General features: G+C 46.4%; 1 protein-coding gene across 1 annotated transcript in view; it reads left to right on the top strand.

The window, feature by feature from the left end:
* The first annotated feature begins 1,640 nt into the window (after window positions 1-1,640).
* Window positions 1,641-19,088, top strand: part of MYO7A (myosin VIIA) — a 177,150-nt gene continuing 159,702 nt past the window's right edge. The window contains exon 1 of the mRNA XM_083499152.1: window positions 1,641-1,933. The gene's annotated coding sequence lies outside the window, so the exon portion shown is untranslated. The remainder of the gene's footprint in view (window positions 1,934-19,088) is intronic.

Below are 19,088 nucleotides of genomic sequence, written 5' to 3'. Positions count from 1 at the left end.
ATTATGGAAGATTAATATAAAAGTCACGGCCTGTATGTCACTTAAAGAGAGCTACATGAAAATGATGTATAGATGGTATTTAACACCGGTTAAATTGGCAAAAATGTATAAAACAAGAGAAAGCAAGTGTTGGAAGTGTAGAGAAGCAGAAAGTGCATTTTATCATATGTGGTGGCAATGCAAGGTTATTAAAAGTTTCTGGGAAATGATCTATAATGAATTGAGAAAAATGTTTAAATGACGTTTGTCAAAAAACCAGAAGCTTTTTTATTAGGTATTACAGGAATGGATAATATACCTAAAGAATAGAAGAATCTGTTCATGTATGCTACAATGGCCGCATGGATATTGCTAGCCCAACACCGGAATGAAGAACAAGTCCCCACTAAAGAAGATTGGCAAATCAAATTAATGGAGTATGCTGAAATGGCCAAATTAACTAGGAAACCTAGAAATCAAGACGACAACAAATATATATATATATATAGAGAGAGAGAGAGAGAGAGAGAGAGAGAGAGAGAATGGACAATGTTTATTGCATATGTACAAAAGCATTGTAAAGAAGTTAATACATTAGCAGGATTTTTAGAACGTAAGATTGAGGAGAATGTTTAAATTTGGAGGTAATCAGAGATGAAGACTTTATTGACGTGCATAAATTAAGATAACACAAAGGAACCAGGGGGTTCAAGTAATCCCAAAATGTGGATTTAATACAATGTGAATGCAGTTGTTTGAAATCAAGCCCTGCCCAATGAGTTTCCAATGAGCTTCTGTCTGGTCACTGCGAGACCAGGACCCCTGAGCTGGATACCCCTTTGGCCGTATCCAGATCGCATGCTCACAACTGTATTCTGCTCTGGTCAGACCTCACCTGGAGTACTGTGTCCAGTTCTGGGCACCACAGTTCAAGAAGGACACTGACAAACTGGAACGTGTCCAGAGGAGGGCAACCAAAATGGTCAAAGGCCTGGAAACGATGCCTTATGAGGAACGGCTAAGGGAGCTGGGCATGTTTAGCCTGGAGAAGAGGAGGTTAAGGGGTGATATGATAGCCATGTTCAAAGATATCAAAGGATGTCACATAGAGGAGGGAGAAAGGTTGTTTTCTGCTGCTCCAGAGAAGCGGACACGGAGCAATGGATCCAAACTACAAGAAAGAAGATTCCACCTAAACATTAGGAAGAACTTCCTGACAGTAAGAGCTGTTCGACAGTGGAATTTGCTGCCAAGGAGTGTGGTGGAGTCTTCTACTTTGGAGGTCTTTAAGCAGAGGCTTGACAACCATATGTCAGGAGTGCTCTGATGGTGTTTCCTGCTTGGCAGGGGGTTGGACTCGATGGCCCTTGTGGTCTCTTCCAACTCTATGATTCTATGATTCTACAAGTGGGTTTTCCCTCCTCTCTGCACTTCCAGCAGCACCTGTTGGGAGATCAGCCACACCGTTGGGAAGGCCCCAGGAGTCCTACTGGGCTCAGCTACGGAACCAGGAAACCTCATCCTCCAAAACTGCCAGGACCTGAGAAGGAGCAGGCTTTGCAAAGGTCGGCACCTAGCTTTTACTTTCCCCCAAAGAAGTTGGGTCAGGGAAATGACGCTTGCTAGTCCACCTCCTGCCCCCTTCCTTGTCTCGTTCGGTAATCTCTCTCTGCTCAGCTCCTCCTCCTGGCTAAGACGGATCAGTGTGCATGAATGGGAGGCTGTTGGAGTGAGTCAGGTACTGTGCAAAGCAGCTCTTGACAGCGAGCGAATGGGAAGGAAGCAGAGAGAGCTGGTGGGGAAGGGAAAACTGACAGCCAGGCGATGCACTCATTCGCCATCTGAACTGAACTCTGCTTGCACCGAGATCTCGCTGAGAACTGGACTTTGGGTTTCTTTCAAGAGATGCTCACCGGCTGTGGACTCGGAGAGGAAGTTTCCATGCGCCACTAAGGTAAGCTGCTAGCAAGCAGACCCAAGTCTAGAGCTGGCCAGTACACTTCGTTTGGATTTCCATTTTAATTCATGGGGATTTTCTCAAAAGCCTCTTAGAGCTGCTGAGATTTCATCGCAGGCTTTCTCTTGTTCCCACAGACTGGCTGAATGTTACGGTTGTTTCTCTTTGTGGGTTGTTGTTGTTGTAGTTGCCTTTGTGTGTATGTAGAGTGGGTGAGAGGAAAGTCACTTCTGGGAGTCTATCCCAAACAGCAAACAGATAAAAAGAAAAGCAAAAAAGAGATTTCTCTGGTCAAACAGGGAGATGTTTTACCCCTGCCTTCCCTGATCTAAGAGGCAGACCCCCATCCTCCCAAAAGAAAAACAACCTCTTGTAATTAGAGTTGTGGCTCAATTAAATACATTGTAGCTGAGTGATCAAATGAGTTTTAGTTAATCAATTGAGTCGTATAACCACCAGATTTGCATACAGGTGAAAGCAGCAGTTCTGAAGCAAGATGCATACATTGTTTTTAAAGTGATGCATTGCCCGTAAGCGTCAAAAAAGGCATTGCCTCCTGTTTGAGGGGAAAAGAAAACTTCTAAAATCGTCCTTGCCGTCCACTTTTTTTGGGGGGGGGGGATTTAATAAAATATGTCTGCTTCTTGGTTATTCAGAGGCGCCTTTTTCACTGATTACGGCTGCAATCCTATACATAGACCTTCCCCATGGAACTCAACGAGGCTTTATTTTGAAAAGGCGTGTAGGGTTGCACGGCAATTTCTTTCAATTGGTTAACCAATTAAGCGATTAGACATTCCTGCTTGCAAAGTTGCTGTACGAGAAGACGGGCCACAACTTCTTGATTGTGAGACACATCCCACCATCTTCACTAAATTCTCTCCCTCCCACCCCACCCCAGGTGCCAAATTTACCTCTTAAATCTCACGCTGCTTCAAGAACATCCATTAAATTGACGCCACAAACAATAACTGGGTTGTTTGAGACATTGAGCTGGCTCCTGAGGTTGGGTTAGGAACAAAAAAGTACCCAGTCTGTTGTTGCTGTAGATTTGCGTTCCATGGCATTCGATGTTGGCTGAGACTCGAGATCTTGCAGAACATTTTAGGCTGTCTTTGAACTGTTGCAACTGCAAACGCTCCGTTCCTCACTAGCCTGCAAAAACACACACACAAAACAACAACAACAACACACAAAGTGTTTTCTCTGCCCCACAAGCCTAGATCAATAGGCTTATGTCATGCTAGGGTAGATTTCGAACAAATTGGGAGAAACCTTTTGAAAGCACTTTGATAACGGGAACCATTACCCGGGAAGGTAGTGAGCTATTCCCTTGTTGAAGATCTTCAAGCTGAGATTGGGCGGTAATCTGGTGGTGATCTACTGCTAGATTTCCTACACTGAGCAAGGACTTTGATTAGATAGTCCTCCAATTCGATACCTAGTTTTTTAGTGTTCAGATAGAGTCGAAGGGATCAGGCAGCAGTATCGCCATGTTTCTTTGTCTGCCATCTCTCCACAAAACTGTAGCCAGTGTGGCTCACAAGATATCACAAGAGGCAGTGATGGCCATCAATTTGGATGGCTTTAAAAGAGGATTAGACAAATGCATGAATGGTAAAGGTAAAGGCAACTATGGGGTGCGGCGCTCATGTTGCTTTCAGGCCGAGGGAGCTGGCATTTGTCCACAGACAGCTTTCCGGGTCATGTGGCCAGCCGGACTAAACCGCTTCTGGCGCAATGAAACACCATGATGGAAACCAGAGTGCATGGAAACGCTGTTTACCTTCCTGCCACAGTGGTACCTATTTATCTACTTGCACTGGCATGCTTTCAGATTGCTAGGTTGGCAGGAGCCGGGACAGAGCAATGGGAGCTCACCTTATCACGGGGATTCGAACCTCCGACCTTCTAATCGGCATGCCCAAAAGGCTCAGTGGTTTAGACCACAGTGCCACCTGCATCTATTGCATGAAGATTGTACTATTGAGGCCTCCTAGATACATTGGCTATACTCTGCCATCAAAGTGTGGATTTAAAAGAGGAAAGAGACAGGTTCATGGAGGGAAGGGCTATCAGTGGCTACTAGTCATGGTGGTTATTGCTCTTCCTTCGCAGCAATGCTTCTGAATAGCAGTTGCTGGAAACCACAGGAAGGGAGGGACGGCTCCTGTGCTAAGATCCTGCTTGCTGTTTTCCCACAGGCATCTAGCTGGTTAGAGTGAGGACAGGATCCTGGACTGGATGGGCTACCGGCCTGCTTAAGCAAGCCTACTTTTACCATTATTATCAAAAGAAGAACATAGAACAATTAAAAAACAACAGTATTGAGAACACTTACCGTATTTTTCGCTCTGTAAGACGCACCAGACCACAAGACGCACCTAGTTTTTGGAGGAGGAAAACAAGAAAAAAAATATTCTGAATCTCAGAAGCCAGAACAGCAAGAGGGATTGCTGCGCAGTGAAAGCAGCAATCCCTCTTGCTGTTCTGGCTTCTGGGATAGCTGCGCAGCCTGCATTTGCTCCATAAGACGCACACACAGTTCCCCTTACTTTTTAGGAGGGAAAAAGTGAGTCTTATAGAGCAAAAAAATACGGTAAATAACAATCGTCTTCTCAATCATTACAAAAAACATATCTATAAAACATGGGTAAGCAAACTAAGGCCCGGGGGCCAGATCCGGCCCAATCGCCTTCTAAATCCGGCCTGCAGACGGTCCGGGAATCAGCATGTTTTTACATGAGTAGAATGTGTGCTTTTATTTAAAATGCATCTCTGGTTATTTGTGGGGCCTGCCTGGTGTTTTTACATGAGTAGAATGTGTGCTTTTATTTAAAATGCATCTCTGGGTTATTTGTGGGGCATAGGAATTTGTTCCTTCCCCCCCCCTTCAAAATATAGTCCAGCCACTCACATGGTCTGAGGGACAGTGGACCAGCCCCCTTCTGAAAAAGTTTGCTGACCCCTGATATAAAACAACACAAAGAAGCTGATTTAATTTAGCAGCCTCAAACTAAACAGTCTGGAGAAGAGGAGGTTAAGGGGTGATATGATAGCCATGTTCAAAGATATAAAAGGATGTCACATAGAGGAGGGAGAAAGGTTGTTTTCTGCTGCTCCAGAGAAGCGGACACGGAGCAATGGATCCAAACTACAAGAAAGAAGATTCCACCTAAACATTAGGAAGAACTTCCTGACAGTAAGAGCTGTTTGACAGTGGAATTTGCTGCCAAGGAGTGTGGTGGAGTCTCCTACTTTGGAGGTCTTTAAGCAGAGGCTTGACAACCATATGTCAGGAGTGCTCTGATGGTGTTTCCTGCTTGGCAGGGGGTTGGACTCGATGGCCCTTGTGGTCTCTTCCAACTCTATGATTCTAGGATTCTATGAGTTTGAAAAGAATGCCTTGTGCAGAAATAAAAGGGTGGTATACAAAACAGGGGGCCTAGAAAGAGTCACTATACCAACAAGGCATTTCCACAAAGGACGTAAGAAGAGCTTGCTGGATCACACCACTGACCCACCTGGGCCAGCATCCTGCTCTCAAAGGAGTAGACCAGATACCTGGATTTGAGTACAAGAGCAACTCTCCCCTCTGTTGTTTCCAGCAATGGGTTTGTGGAAGCATCGCTGCCTCTAACTGCGCTGGTTAGCAGCCTTCAGTAGCCGACAGGCGTCCACCACAATTTACGTACATGCATTGGGTGGTGGCTGCGTCTATCGCCTGGCATGCTAGCGAATGGTACAGTTTTGGGTCTTCTGCAAGAGGGCCTTGAAATAAACCCAGAGCTTGGGTTCACTTGCCTAGAAAGAAAGAAAAGGAAGGAAGGAAGGAAGGAAGGAGGAAAGGAGGAGAGGAGGGGAGGAAAGAAAGGAAGGAAAGGAAAGGAGGAAGGAAAGAAAGGAAGGAAAGGAAAGGAAGGAAGGAAAGAAAAGAATAGATTCTCAGGACAGTTGGAGAGAGAAACCCATTGTATCTACCCAAGCATTTAACGCAACAACTTTGCAAGGACGGCATGGGATGCCGGCGTTTTCTGTGCATCTGCTTTTAATCAGGTCAGAACAACTTCCAAACAAGAAGGCGGCAGAATCCATTTGCTGGGAGGAATGCGGAGCTTTTGTTTTGCCCCAATGGAAGCCGCGAGAACCGACATCCTCCTGGATAATACAGGGCAGACGGCCTATAAATACAGACATTCTGCCCGCTATACCTGTCAAACGTGCGTCTTTACAGATTCTGTTTAGCGGATGACATCAGGGGCAAACTACACATTGCAATGCAGTTGCCTCTAACATTAGTCCGATGGCTTAACTCAGAGGGTGCCCAAGCTTTTTAAGATTAAGGTCGTTGAGTTTGGGGTTTTTTTAATACATTTTTACCCCAAAGTTCTTGAGCTTTTTTAGGAGTTAACTCCAAAGTTGTTGGGCTTTTTCTAGGATTTTACCCCAGGACGTATGCTGCCTGGGGGCCGGATTAAAACATCCGGCGGGCCAGATTAGGCCCCTGAAACGGACTTTGGACATGCCTGGCTTAAGTACAAAGTATCTCGGACCGGGGAGCGACTTGCAGCAGAGCGGCAATTATCCCTTCCCCTTTTCTCTGCGTTCCCCCCCCCCAAAACCACTTCCCCAGGAGGATACCAGTTCCCTCCAAAACCAGTTCCCCAGGGGGATACAAGTGTGTTTGCAAAGGGACATGCCTCGTCTGGAAGTAAAGGGACCCCTGACCATCAGGTCCAGTTATGGCCGACTCTGGGGTTGCAGCGCTCATCTCACTTTATTGGCCAAGGGAGCCGGCATACAGCTTCCGAGTCATGTGGCCAGAATGACTGAGCCGCTGCTGGCGAACCAGAGCAGCGCACGGAAACGCCGTTTACCTTCCCGCTGGAGCGGTACCTATTTATCTACTTGCACTTTGACATGCTTTTGAACTGCTAGGTTGGCAGGAGCAGGGACCGAGCAACGGGAGTTCACCCCATTGCGGGGATTCGAACCACCGACCTTCTGATCAGCAAGTCCTAGGCTCTGTGGTTTAACCTGCGTCCGTGTTCGGAAGTTTAGTGGTGTGCTAAAAGTGGGAGGTGGGAATTTCAAGGGGAAAGTGGTAGGTCTCAGGTGTTGGCGATCATAGAGTCTTTTGCACCAATGGAAAAGATATTTAAACCTGAACCTGAACAATAATAGTAGGGGACTGCAGGGGCAGTGAAGAGGAACTTTCTTCCATGAATGTCATTAAGGCTGCAATGCTAAGCATCTCTGCTAGGGTGAAAGGCACATTGGGTTCATTGGGACTAACGTCTGAGTAAGCAGGCTATAGAGAGCACTGCAACCCTAACTTATCTTATGCTTATATATGTTTATTTATTAATAAACATTTCTACGTTGCCCTTCATCTGAGGATCACCAGGTGGTTTACAGTATATAATCACAAAATACACAACCCATCAGTTCTTAATAATAATAATAATAATAATTTATTATTTATATCCTGCCCATCTGGCTGGGCCTCCCCAGCCACTCTGGGCGGCCCCCATCAAAATATCAAAATACAGTAATGCATCAAACATTAAAAGCTTCCCTAAACAGGGCTGCCTTCAGATGTCTTCTAAAGGTCTGGTAGTTGTTGTTCCCTTTGTCATCTGGTGGGAGGGCGTTCCACAGGGTGGGTGCCACCACCGAGAAGACCCTCTGCCTGGTTCCCTGTAACCTCACTTCTTGCAGTGAGGGAACTGCCATAAGGCCCTCGGCGCTGGACCTCAGTGTCCAGGTAGAACGATGCGAGAGACGTACCTTCAGATATACTGGACCGAGGCTGTTTAAGTTCTCCACACCATTCTGAGATTTCCCTTTTAAAAAGCCCTTGTGATAATTCACCAGCACTTTAGAGCAAAGTGCTCCTGATATACAATTTTTTGCGTGCAATTTTGCCTGATCTGCATTTTTTCTTTGCAAAGCAATGTCCCCTCATATAATGCACCTTTCTTTGCTATTTCCATTCACCTTTCCATTTTTATACACAACATGCAGCTAGTATATGCATTTCAATACATAGCACCAGGACTGGAAAACTGCATTACAAAATTCAGATGAGTGTGTAGTAGTAGTAGTAGTAGTAGTAGTAGTAGTAATAATAATAATAATAATAATAATAATAATAATAATAATAATAATAATAGTGTATTTTGGTTCTCAAACTAGGAAGGTTCACCTTTTAAAGGTAGCTGAATTTCTCCTCCATCCCTATTTAATTTATTTGTAGGATTTATCCCAGGGCAGTTCACCCCTCTACTTCTGGCTGACTCAGAATTCGAACACACTTCTCCAAGGGAGTGTCCCCAAATTCCCAGATGTCTGCAGCAGATACTCGATATGACAAGACAGTTTGGGGTTGCCATATGGCCCTGTTGGGCAGGTTTTGCCCTGACTGAAGCCATGCCAGCCTCTACCCATTTGGAATATTAGTTGGCCCGGATCCCCAGCTTTTATTAAAACAGGAGAGGGAGCAAGTATCTAGTGGTTTAGTATTTTAAACCCTTGTGTGTCTGCACTGGCATTCAATGTAAGGCAGCTCTCTGTGTTCCATTGTAGCCCCTTGAAGGGGAAAGAAATATCACTTCTTTGTTGTTGTTGTTTAGTCGTTTAGTCGTGTCTGACTCTTTGTCAAAGGCTGGATGATGCGGAGCTATACCAAAATTTCTTAGCTGGTGGTGGAGCCTGCTCGCCGTTAAATCTCGGCATAACCCCTCTCTACCGTGCTCCGTCCTACTTAACATCGCTTATGGCCGCATCTCACCGATATGCCTTCATTAGAGCTAGGTTCAATGTTTTTCCAACAAACGTGCTGAGACATAGATTCACTAAGGGCCAAGTCCCTTCAATGTGTGCTTGTGAAATGAAAACATCTGAATCTCTACATCATGTTATGTTTATCTGCCCCATGTACAGTTCAGCTCGTGCTAGTATACTAAACTCCATAATCCAGCCTATGGCTGACAAACCAGTAGACCTACAGCTTGCCTGGGTTCTTCAAGATGTGGATCCTTATATTACCCTACAGGTTGCTAAATTCCTAACAGCCGTCCTATCGTACAAGAGACGGAATGGAATGTTAGCTGATTATTGATAGTTATAAGAATTTTCGATAATGACATCAGATATTGATTTTAGCGTAGTGCCTAAATTTTTAATCTTAATCTTAAATTTTTCTTTTGAATTGCCAATATTTGTCCTTGTGAGCTGTGAATTGTGTTATATTACTTGTGGCTTGTACAAGACCGCTGTTTTATTTGATTTGTTTTGTGTGTTGTGCTTTATGATGGGCGTAAAGCCGAATAAACATTTTGATGATGTGACCCCCTGGACCAGAGCACACCAGGCACGCCTGTCTTCCACTGCCTCCCACAGTTTGGTCAAACTCATGCTGGTAGCTTCGAGAACACTGTCCAACCATCTCATCCTCTGTCGTCCCCTTCTCCTTGTGCCCTCCATCTTTCCTAGCATCAGGGTCTTTTCCAGGGAGTCTTCTCTTCTCATGAGGTGGCCAAAGTCTTGGAGCCTCAGCTTCAGGATCTGTCCTTCCATTGAGCACTCAGGGCTGATTTCCTTCAGAATGGAGAGGTTTGATAACTTCTTTAAGAGTTCCTTTTTCTCGTTGTCGGTAGTTGTTACCGGCTGGGAGCCAGAGAGATGTTCTGCTGCATAGATTCCCCGGAAGACAAACCTCTGAAAGTTCTCCAGGCCAACATACATCTTGGGGTGGTGAATTTCGATACGATACGATACCTTTATTGTCATTGTCCCATACAGAACAACGAAATTGAAAAATCTACCTAAGACATTCAAAAACCAACAAGCCTGCTATCCCAGCTATCCCAGCCTGGTTAGTCCCTAAAAACTCTGGTACCCCATTTTTAAATACAGTGGTACCTCGGGTTACATACGCTTCAGGTTACAGACTCCGCTAACCCAGAAATAGTGCTTCAGGTTAAGAACTTTGCTTCAGGAGGAGAACAGAAATCAGGCTCCGGCGGCATGGCAGCAGCGGGAGGCCCCATTAGCTAAAGTGGTGCTTCAGGTTAAGAACAGTTTCAGGTTAAGTACGGACCTCTGGAACAAATTAAGTACTTAACCTGAGGTACCACTGTACAACATACTCCCATAGAGACTCCTTATACTGTATTTAAAACCAAAATCGCAAAAATTTGGATAGAAACTGTTTCTCAGACAGGTAGTCCTAGTCTTTATAACCCTGGACCTTCTTCCAGGAGGCAGAAGCTGAAAGAGATCATTTCCAGGGTGCGCACTGTCCTGCGCTATCTCTGCAGCTTTCTTATGGCACTTAGATGCATATATTTGATCTAAGGTGGGAAGAGTGCACCCAATTATTCTCTCCACAGTCTTTACAACCCTGGACAGCGTTGTTTTTCAAGAGGCACAGTGCGAAGGAACAGGGTTCTGTTCTCCCCATCCTGTCCAGCTCCTCTTCTCTGTCTCGTGCTTGCTAACTTGTGACTTCACAATCGCCGGGTTACCATGGAACGGATTATTCTGCCGTGAACGAAAGCCTTTTTTGGCTCACCCACTTCCAAAGCCTTTTCAGGGGCTGCGGAGGCTGGCTAGGGAGGAAGGGGGACTACTCAGGAGTAAGGATGGGCAGATCTATTGATTTCAGTTTCCAGTTTTTGCAGTGATCGGATCTATTCTCCATATCACTTTGTTATTTGTCGTTGCTGTTAAATGCTGAAAGTTAAGCAACAGTATAATGGGAATTTCTTCTGCAACTCACATTTTTATCTTCAGTTTTCCCTAATATACACTTCCTTTTTGCAAAGCCATTTCTGCAAATATGATGCATTTATGTACATTATATTCATGAATACAGTGGTACCTCGGGTTAAGTACTTAACTCGTTCCGGAGGTCCGTTCTTAACCTGAAACTGTTCTTAAGCTGAAGCACCACTTTAGCTAATGGGGCCTCCTGCTGCCGCCGCGCCACTGGAGCATGATTTCTGTTCTCACCCTGAAGCAAAGTTCTTAACCTGAAGCACTATTTCTGGGTTAGCGGAGTCTGTAACCTGAAGCGTATGTAACCTGTAGCGTATGTAACCCGAGGTACCACTGTATATGTGTTTTTGTGGGCACTTTGCCTCAGTATATGCATTCCTGTACACGTTACTAGGCTGGAATTCCCTGAGTCCGTATTTTTCCATGTATAAGATGATTTTTGTGCTTAGAAAAAATAGTCAAAGATTGGGAGCTGCCTTATACATGGATGGTGAATGCACAGCTTTGGGCTTTGACTCTGGCCCTATTTCTTAATTTTGGGTTCAAAAAAATAGAGGTCATCTTATACATGGGGGCATCTTATACCCAGGAAAATACGGTATATTTCCCAGTTCTTTAATGAAACCCACCCATCATCGAAAGAGCATCTTTAGCGCTCAGCAGGGGTTGTGGTAGAGCATCTGTCTTCTGCATCGATCTGTTTTCTCTCCTGCCTTCCCCCCGCCATTTCCAGGCTGGATTAAATGGCCGTTTTGGCTGCCCTCAGCGACGGGGATTATGTCCTGAAGGAAATTATGTCCTCACATTACACAACGCCTCTCGACAGACCACCTCTGAGTTTCTCTTCTTGGCCTGGGAACAAGCAGTCATTAAACTTTCATCGGGTGTTTAAGCGACTGCTGATGCTCCCCTGTGGAAAAACACCAAGTTTTTCACCAGATTCATCTGTGAATCCAAGCCCAGCTCAAGATATGCTTCTGCCTGAGGCGAAGGGGAAGATGGAGACTCCCTATGCTGTATACAAAACATCACCGGGGAGGGGGCTCTGAGCCCTTATGGCACCTGTTTAACCATGGCACTCTTTTAAGCCACCCTGTTCTCTAGTGGCAGTGAATGATTGTATAGCTATATTTTAGGGCCCCACTCTCTTGGGGCCCCCTAAAAAATTAAAGGAAAAAAACTGAATATACATTTCCAAAATATAAGATAAAAAGCAAATAAAATAAAACCTACATGCAGCAACAGTGTTTTGTGTTGTGTAGGCTCCTATGATGTAAGTCATGGGCCCCTCTGCTAGCCTGCTCCCTAAAAATCACTGGTTTGCTCCTTTCTATATATAGGGATGCGGGTGGCGCTGTGGGTTAAACCACAGAGCCTAGGACTTGCCGATCAGAAGGTCAGCGGTTCGAATCCCTGCAACTGGGTGACCTCCCGTTGCTCGGTCCCTGCTCCTGCCAACCTAGCAGTTCAAAAGCACGTCAAAGTGCAAGTAGATAAATAGGTACCGCTCCGGCGGGAAGGTAAACGGCGTTTCCGTGCACTGCTCTAGTTCGCCAGAAGCAGCTTAGTCATGCTGGCCACATGACCCGGAAGCTGTACGCCGGCTCCCTAGGCCAATAAAGCGAGATGAAGAAGAAGAAGAAGAGTTTGGATTTGATATCCCGCCTTTCACTCCCCTTCAGGAGTCTCAAAGCGGCTAACATTCTCCTTTCCCTTCCTCCCCCACAACAAACACTCTGTGAGGTGAGTGGGGCTGAGAGACTTCACAGAAGTGTGACTGGCCCAAGGTCACCCAGCAGCTGCATGTGGAGGAGCGGAGACGCGAACCCGGTTCCCCAGATTACGTGACTACCGCTCTTAACCACTACACCACACTGCCGCACCCCAGAGTCGGCCACGACTGGACCTAATGGTCAGGGGTCCCTTTACCTTTATATATAGGGTGCTACATTCTGCATGGACTGGTTGCATGGCAACCTGTGCAAATGGCTTGAGATACCTATTAGGTCCATAAATGACCATGTAGCATATATTCAACACAAAAAACAGCAATGATTTGTTGTTGGCAAAGCACAGCTGGACATATAAAGGGCCCCATTACCTTCAGTAGTTTAGGGCCTCATCAAACCTAAATCCAGCCTTGACTGTGGTAGTGGCGAGGGTGGGGGCCAAAGATTCGGCTGCCCCAAAGTGTGGATGCGAATGGCTCAGTGGGTCAGTGCGTTTGGCTGTGAACCAGAAGGTAGGTAGTTCAAGCCCACCCAGGGACGGCTAGATGACTGTCAGGGTCCCTTTCAACTCTATTTATTTATTTTATTTATTTATAGAATTCATATACCACCCTATACCAGGGGTAGGTGGGTCTCAGGGCGCCTAAAGGTGTGTAATGAAGGCGCCAGGCGAACTGTCCTGGGGAGAGCATTCCACAGACAGGGAGCCACTGCAGAGAAGGCCCTGTTCTTGTGTTGCCACCCTCTGGACCTCCCAAGGAGGGCCTCAGAAGATGATCCCAGGGACTGGGTAGGTTCATATGTAAAGAGGCGGTCCTTGAGCCATTTAAGACTTTATAGGTCAAAACTCTACAGTTCTGTGATTCTCTATTGGACAAGATTTGCCACACACAGGTCAACCTCTCCTAGAGAGGTGGGTGAGAGGCATCTGAAGTCCCTAGCTGGGAGTTCCTTAGGCTTCCAGTTCCAGGAATCGAAAGGGCCATAAAGTTTCTGCGCCTGTCAACGTGCACTTTGTTCTGCAAATAGACACAGTGCCCTGCAAGCAATCTCAGAAGAATGTGGCTTATTTAGGTCATAGGCACAGCATTCCCAGCCCTACGGAGAGCTCCACAGCAACGAGACTTGCTGCTGGAAGATTGGGTGAAACTCTGGGGTTTGTGCAGAGCAAGGGACCTCCAGATTCCCAGGCTATCCCTGTATCTCGGACCAGCTCCATCTGGTACGCAGGATGAGATCCTGTCTGCCCACGGACTGCCTTGCCAGAGTGGTGCATGCCCTGGTTATCTCCTGCTTGGACTACTGCAATGCACTCTCCGTGGGGCTACCTTTGAAGGTGACCCAGAAACTGCAATTAATCCAGAATGCGGCAGCTAGACTGGTGACTGAGAGCGGCTGCTGAGACCACATAACACCGGTCCTGAAAGACCTACCTTGGCTCCCAGTATGTTTCCGAGCACAATTCAAAGTGTTGGTGCTGACCTTGAAAGCCCTAAATGGCCTCGGCCCAGTAGGCCTGAAGGAGCGTCTCCACTCCCGTCGTTCAGCCCGGACACTGAGGTCCAGCGCCGAGGGTCTTCTGGCGGTTCCCTCATTGCGAGAAGTGAGGTTACAGGGAACCAGGCAGAGGGCCTTCTTGGTAGTGGTGTCTGCCCTGTGAAAAGCCCTCCCTTCCGATGTGAAGAAAATAAACAACTATCTGACTTTTAGAAAACATCTGAAGGCAGCCCTGTTTAGGGAAGTTTTTAATGCTTGATATTTTATTATGTTTTTAATATTCTGTTGGAAGCTGCCTAGAGTGGCTGGGGATAATAAGTGGTTGTTGTTGTTGTCGTCGGCCAGATGGTCAGGGTATAAGCAATAAGTTGTTGTTTTTGTTGTTGTTGCCTCTATGTTGACCTCCCTGTCCTTTAAAGTTTAGACCAGGCATTCCCAAGCTGTGGCCCTCCAGATGTTTTGGCCTACAACTCCCATGATCCATAGCTAACAGGACTAGTGGTCAGGGATGATGGGAATTGTAGTCCAAAACATCTGGAGGGCCGAAGGTTGGAGATGCCAGGTTTAGACTGATATGTCTTGGGTTGCATCCTGTTCACAGAGTCCTCTTCGCACTTCCCTCAACGCTCAACACCGTGTGTGCTTCTGGGGAAAGCCCCATGAGAGCGTTACCTCAAGATATCACCCTCTTGGCTTTAACTGAGGTGAGGGCAGCTGGGGAGGCTGCATGGTGCAGGTGAGGCAGTTTGTAGAATGAAGGAAAAGATACTCCCAAGCACCCCTCAGTCACCTCAAAAATAAGGTACGTGCATCAAAACTCTGCACCCCACCCACAAGTATTTCGCTAAATTTTCCTTCCCCCCTTGGATGAATTTCCAAGAGCAATTCCTGTTTCTCATTAATTGATGGAGCACGGGAGGAGAATTTTCCAGCATGGCAATAGGAAACCATATATATATATATATATATATATATATATATATATGCAGGTTTTGGTGTCCTCGGGTGTCTTCCCGTGTAAAAGTTGGGGTGTCTAGGCGACGTTTCGACGAGGTCTCACTCGTCATCTTCAGGCTGGTGCTTTCGGCTTCTTGTTACTGGAACAGAGTAACAAGCTCTGTTCCAGTAACAAGAAGCCGAAAGCACCAGCCTGAAGATGACGAGTGAGACCTCGTCGAAACGTCGCCTAGACACCCCAACTTTTACACGGGAAGACACCCGAGGACACCAAAACCTGCATTCCTGTACCCGTGAAAATCTACGAAAACAAATATATATATATATATATATATATGCAGGTTTTGGTGTCTTCGGGTGTCTTCCCGTGTAAGAGTTGGGGTGTCTAGGCGACGTTTCGACGAGGTCTCACTCGTCATCTTCAGGCTGGTGCTTTCGGCTTCTTGTTACTGGAACAGAGCAGGATCTCAGTGTTTGAGTTCCTATAAATACTGTTGAGGGGGTGTGGTGTATAGCCTCCTCAACAGTATTTATAGGAACTCAAACACTGAGATCCTGCTCTGTTCCAGTAACAAGAAGCCGAAAGCACCAGCCTGAAGATGACGAGTGAGACCTCGTCGAAACGTCGCCTAGACACCCCAACTCTTACACGGGAAGACACCCGAAGACACCAAAACCTGCATTCCTGTACCCGTGAAAATCTACGAAAGCATATATATATATATATATATATATATATGCAGGTTTTGGTGTCTTCGGGTGTCTTCCCGTGTAAGAGTTGGGGTGTCTAGGCGACGTTTCGACGAGGTCTCACTCGTCATCTTCAGGCTGGTGCTTTCGGCTTCTTGTTACTGGAACAGAGCAGGATCTCAGTGTTTGAGTTCATATAAATACTGTTGAGGGGGTGTGGTGTATAGCCTCCAACGTTCTGGGCAGAGAGGAAGTTCCCAGGTTAGTGTGCCTTTTCTTCTTTTGTTCCTTAATTACTTGAGGGATATCTTGAGTGATTTCTTGGGTGATATTCTGAGTACCACTTAGGTGGGTCATTAGGTGTGGATTAGTTGCTAAAGCTTTCGTGTCTTGACCTCTTGAGCTTGTGAAGAGTTTTTCTGAGAAGATGGCTGTACTGCACTTAGTTGTGCTCTGGCTTGGCTTCGTGTATAGGGGCGAGCTGTGGTTTTGTGCCCTGTGCCAGCCAGATCTGTGTAGGGATTGCAGGGGGGTGCAGCATCCGGAGGTGCCACTATGGTTTGGCTACTGGATGGTGTCTGTAATTTATCTGTGGAGAGGGTCTGGGTTTGGGTCTGGTGTGGTTGATTGGTGCACCCCCCTGCAATCCCTACACAGATCTGGCTGGCACAGGGCACAAAACCACAGCTCGCCCCTATACACGAAGCCATTCCTGTACCCGTGAAAATCTACGAAAGCATATATATATATATATATATATATATATATATATATATATACTCCTAGCCAGCAAATATTTTTAATTGAAATCTCTTTCAAAATGGTGTATGTGCAAAATTGTTGTTGTTGTTGTTTAGTCGTGTCCGACTCTTTGTGACCCCCTGGACCAGAGCACGCCAGGTACTCCTGTTTTCCACTGCCTCCCCCCCTTCTCCTTGTGCCCTCCATCTTTCCCAACATCAGGGTCTTTTCCAGGGAGTCTTCTCTTCTCATGAGGTGGCCAAAGTCTTGGAGCCTCAGCTTCAGGATCTGTCCTTCCAGTGAGCACTTAGGGCTGATTTCCTTCGGAATGGATCGGTTTGATCATCTTGCAGTCCCTGGGACTCTCAAGAGTCTCCTCCAGCACCATAATTAAAAGCATCCATTCTTCGGCGATCAGCCTTCTTTATGGTCCAGCTCTCACTTCCATACATCACTACTGGGAAACCCATAGCTTTAACTATACGGACCTTTGTCGGCAAGGTGATGTCTCTGCTTTTTAAGATGCTGTCTAGGTTTGTCATTGCTTTTCTCCCAAGAAGCAGGCGTCTTTTAATTTCATGACTGCTGCCACCATCTGCAGTGATCATGGAGCCCATGAAAGTAAAATCTCTCACTGCCCCCATTTCTTCCCCTTTTGTTTGCCAGGATATGATGGGCCCAGTGGCCATGATCATCTTAGTGTGCAAAATTAGGAGCAGATTTATAAGTTCAGCAAAATCACCTGATAGATCTCCTCCTGGACTGTACCACTTCAGGCAGCACATGGGGAGGGGGGGGAAAGACTGCAGATCAGAAATCTCCCTGTGGTAGAAAAGGAGAGGGTGGAAGGTCTGAGAAAACAATGTTGGTCTAGCCGTCTTCTGAATATGTTGATTTCCTACATCCTCTTTTTTTAAGGGAGGCATTTCCTCTGCAAAAGTGTCTGCCCTCGGGATGATCTTACATCGTTGAGGGCTCAGTTGGACTGATCTTCTGGATAAGCCATTTTTTTTTTTAGATAGAGCGCCAGGCCCAAATTTCAAGGGATGTGAATCCTGTAGCATCTGCTATCAGGCTTTCCTCATGCTGAAACAATTAAACCCGTTTGTGTTGCTAAATGATCTCCTCTCTGATTCAGACACAATAGCCTACAAACAAAAGGAAATCACCTGGCCTGTCCCTTTGCGGCCAACCTGTATCAAATTCCTTGGTAACCTTACAACACTGGCTAGACAAAAAAGCCAAAAGCAAGAGGAGAAGGCTATACTATTCACGCTCCCCCCCCTTCTCTCCGGCATATTCTTCTGAGGTTCAGAAGTTAGGGACTGCTCCATTGTGCTTTCTCTGAGAGGGTTGAAAAATTGATGTGCGTTTCCTGATGGGTCTCGTCAGAACCCCCATGAAACTTTGATAACATACCTGTCCGTGCGTCGCAGGTGGCACTAAACTGGGAAGAGTTGCAAATACTCTAGAGAAGAAGTTAAGCATTCAAAACGATCTTAATAAACAAGAGCAGAAAGCAGAGAGCAACAGGATGGAATTCCACATGGAGCAATGAAACACACTGGGCTGGATCCAGACTGAAGCTGTGATCCTATACACACTTAACTGAGTCTCATCAAATTCCTTATGAGAAAACAAGCAGAGCAATCCCAATGTATATATGCTCCAAAGTAAGACCCACTGTAAGGGACGTGGGTGGTGTTGTGGGTTAAACCAAAGAGCCTCTTGGGCTTGCCGATCAGAAGGTCGGCGGTTCGAATCCCCGCGACGGGGTGAGCTCCCGCTGTTCGGTCCCTGCTCCTGCCAACCTAGCAGTTCGAAAGCACGTCAAAGTGCAAGTAGATAAATAGGTACCACTCTGGCGGGAAGGTAAACGGCGTTTCCGTTTGCTGCTCTGGTTTGCCAGAAGTGGCTTAGTCATGCTGGCCACATGACCAGCTGTACACCGGCTCCCTCAGCCAGTAAAGTGAGATGAGCACCGCAACCCCAGAGTCGGTCACAACTGGACCTAATGGTCAGGGGTCCCTTTACCTTTAAGACCCACTGTGTTTAATGGGGCTCACTTTCAGATATATCAGTTTTCACTCTCTTCATTCCCCCCCCCCCAATCTTAAGTGTTCCTGAAGCAACTGGCTATTTTTAAAAATCCACGTGGAAATCCCTCGGCATTTTTGTGTGAAGTTCTCATATCAAGCACTCTGGATTTGTGAAAGGGTTAGCTCCCTAGCCTTTTCTTCTCTCAAAAATGTTCTGCAAGGCAGCGGGTAAAGGTAAAGGTAAAGGGACCCCTGACCATTAGGTCCAGTCGTGGATGACTCTGGGGTTGCGGCGCTCATCTCGCTTTATTGGCCGAGGGAGCCAGCGTACAGCTTCCGGGTCATGTGGCCAGCATGACTAAGCTGCTTCTGGCGAACCAGAGCTGCGCACGGAAACGCTGTTTACCTTCCCGCCGGAGTTGTTGTTGTTTAGCCGTTTATTCATGTCTGACTCTTCGTGACCCCATGGACCAGAGCACGCCAGGCACTCCTATCTTCCACTGCCTCCTGCAGTTTGGTCAGACTCATGTTTGTAGCTTCGAGAACGCTGTCTAACCATCTTGTCCTCTGTCATCCCCTTCTTCTTGTGCCCTCAGTCTTTCCCAACATCAGGGTCTTTTCCAGGGAATCTTCTCTTCTCATGAGGTGGCCAAAGTATTGGAGCCGGAGCAGTACCTATTTATCTTACTTGCACTTTGACGTGCTTTCGAACTG

This window comes from Podarcis liolepis (assembly GCF_965112155.1).
Source record: "Podarcis liolepis genome assembly, chromosome: 4".
Lineage (NCBI taxonomy): Eukaryota > Metazoa > Chordata > Lepidosauria > Squamata > Lacertidae > Podarcis > Podarcis liolepis.
This window is presented reverse-complemented; position numbering and strand designations above follow the sequence as displayed.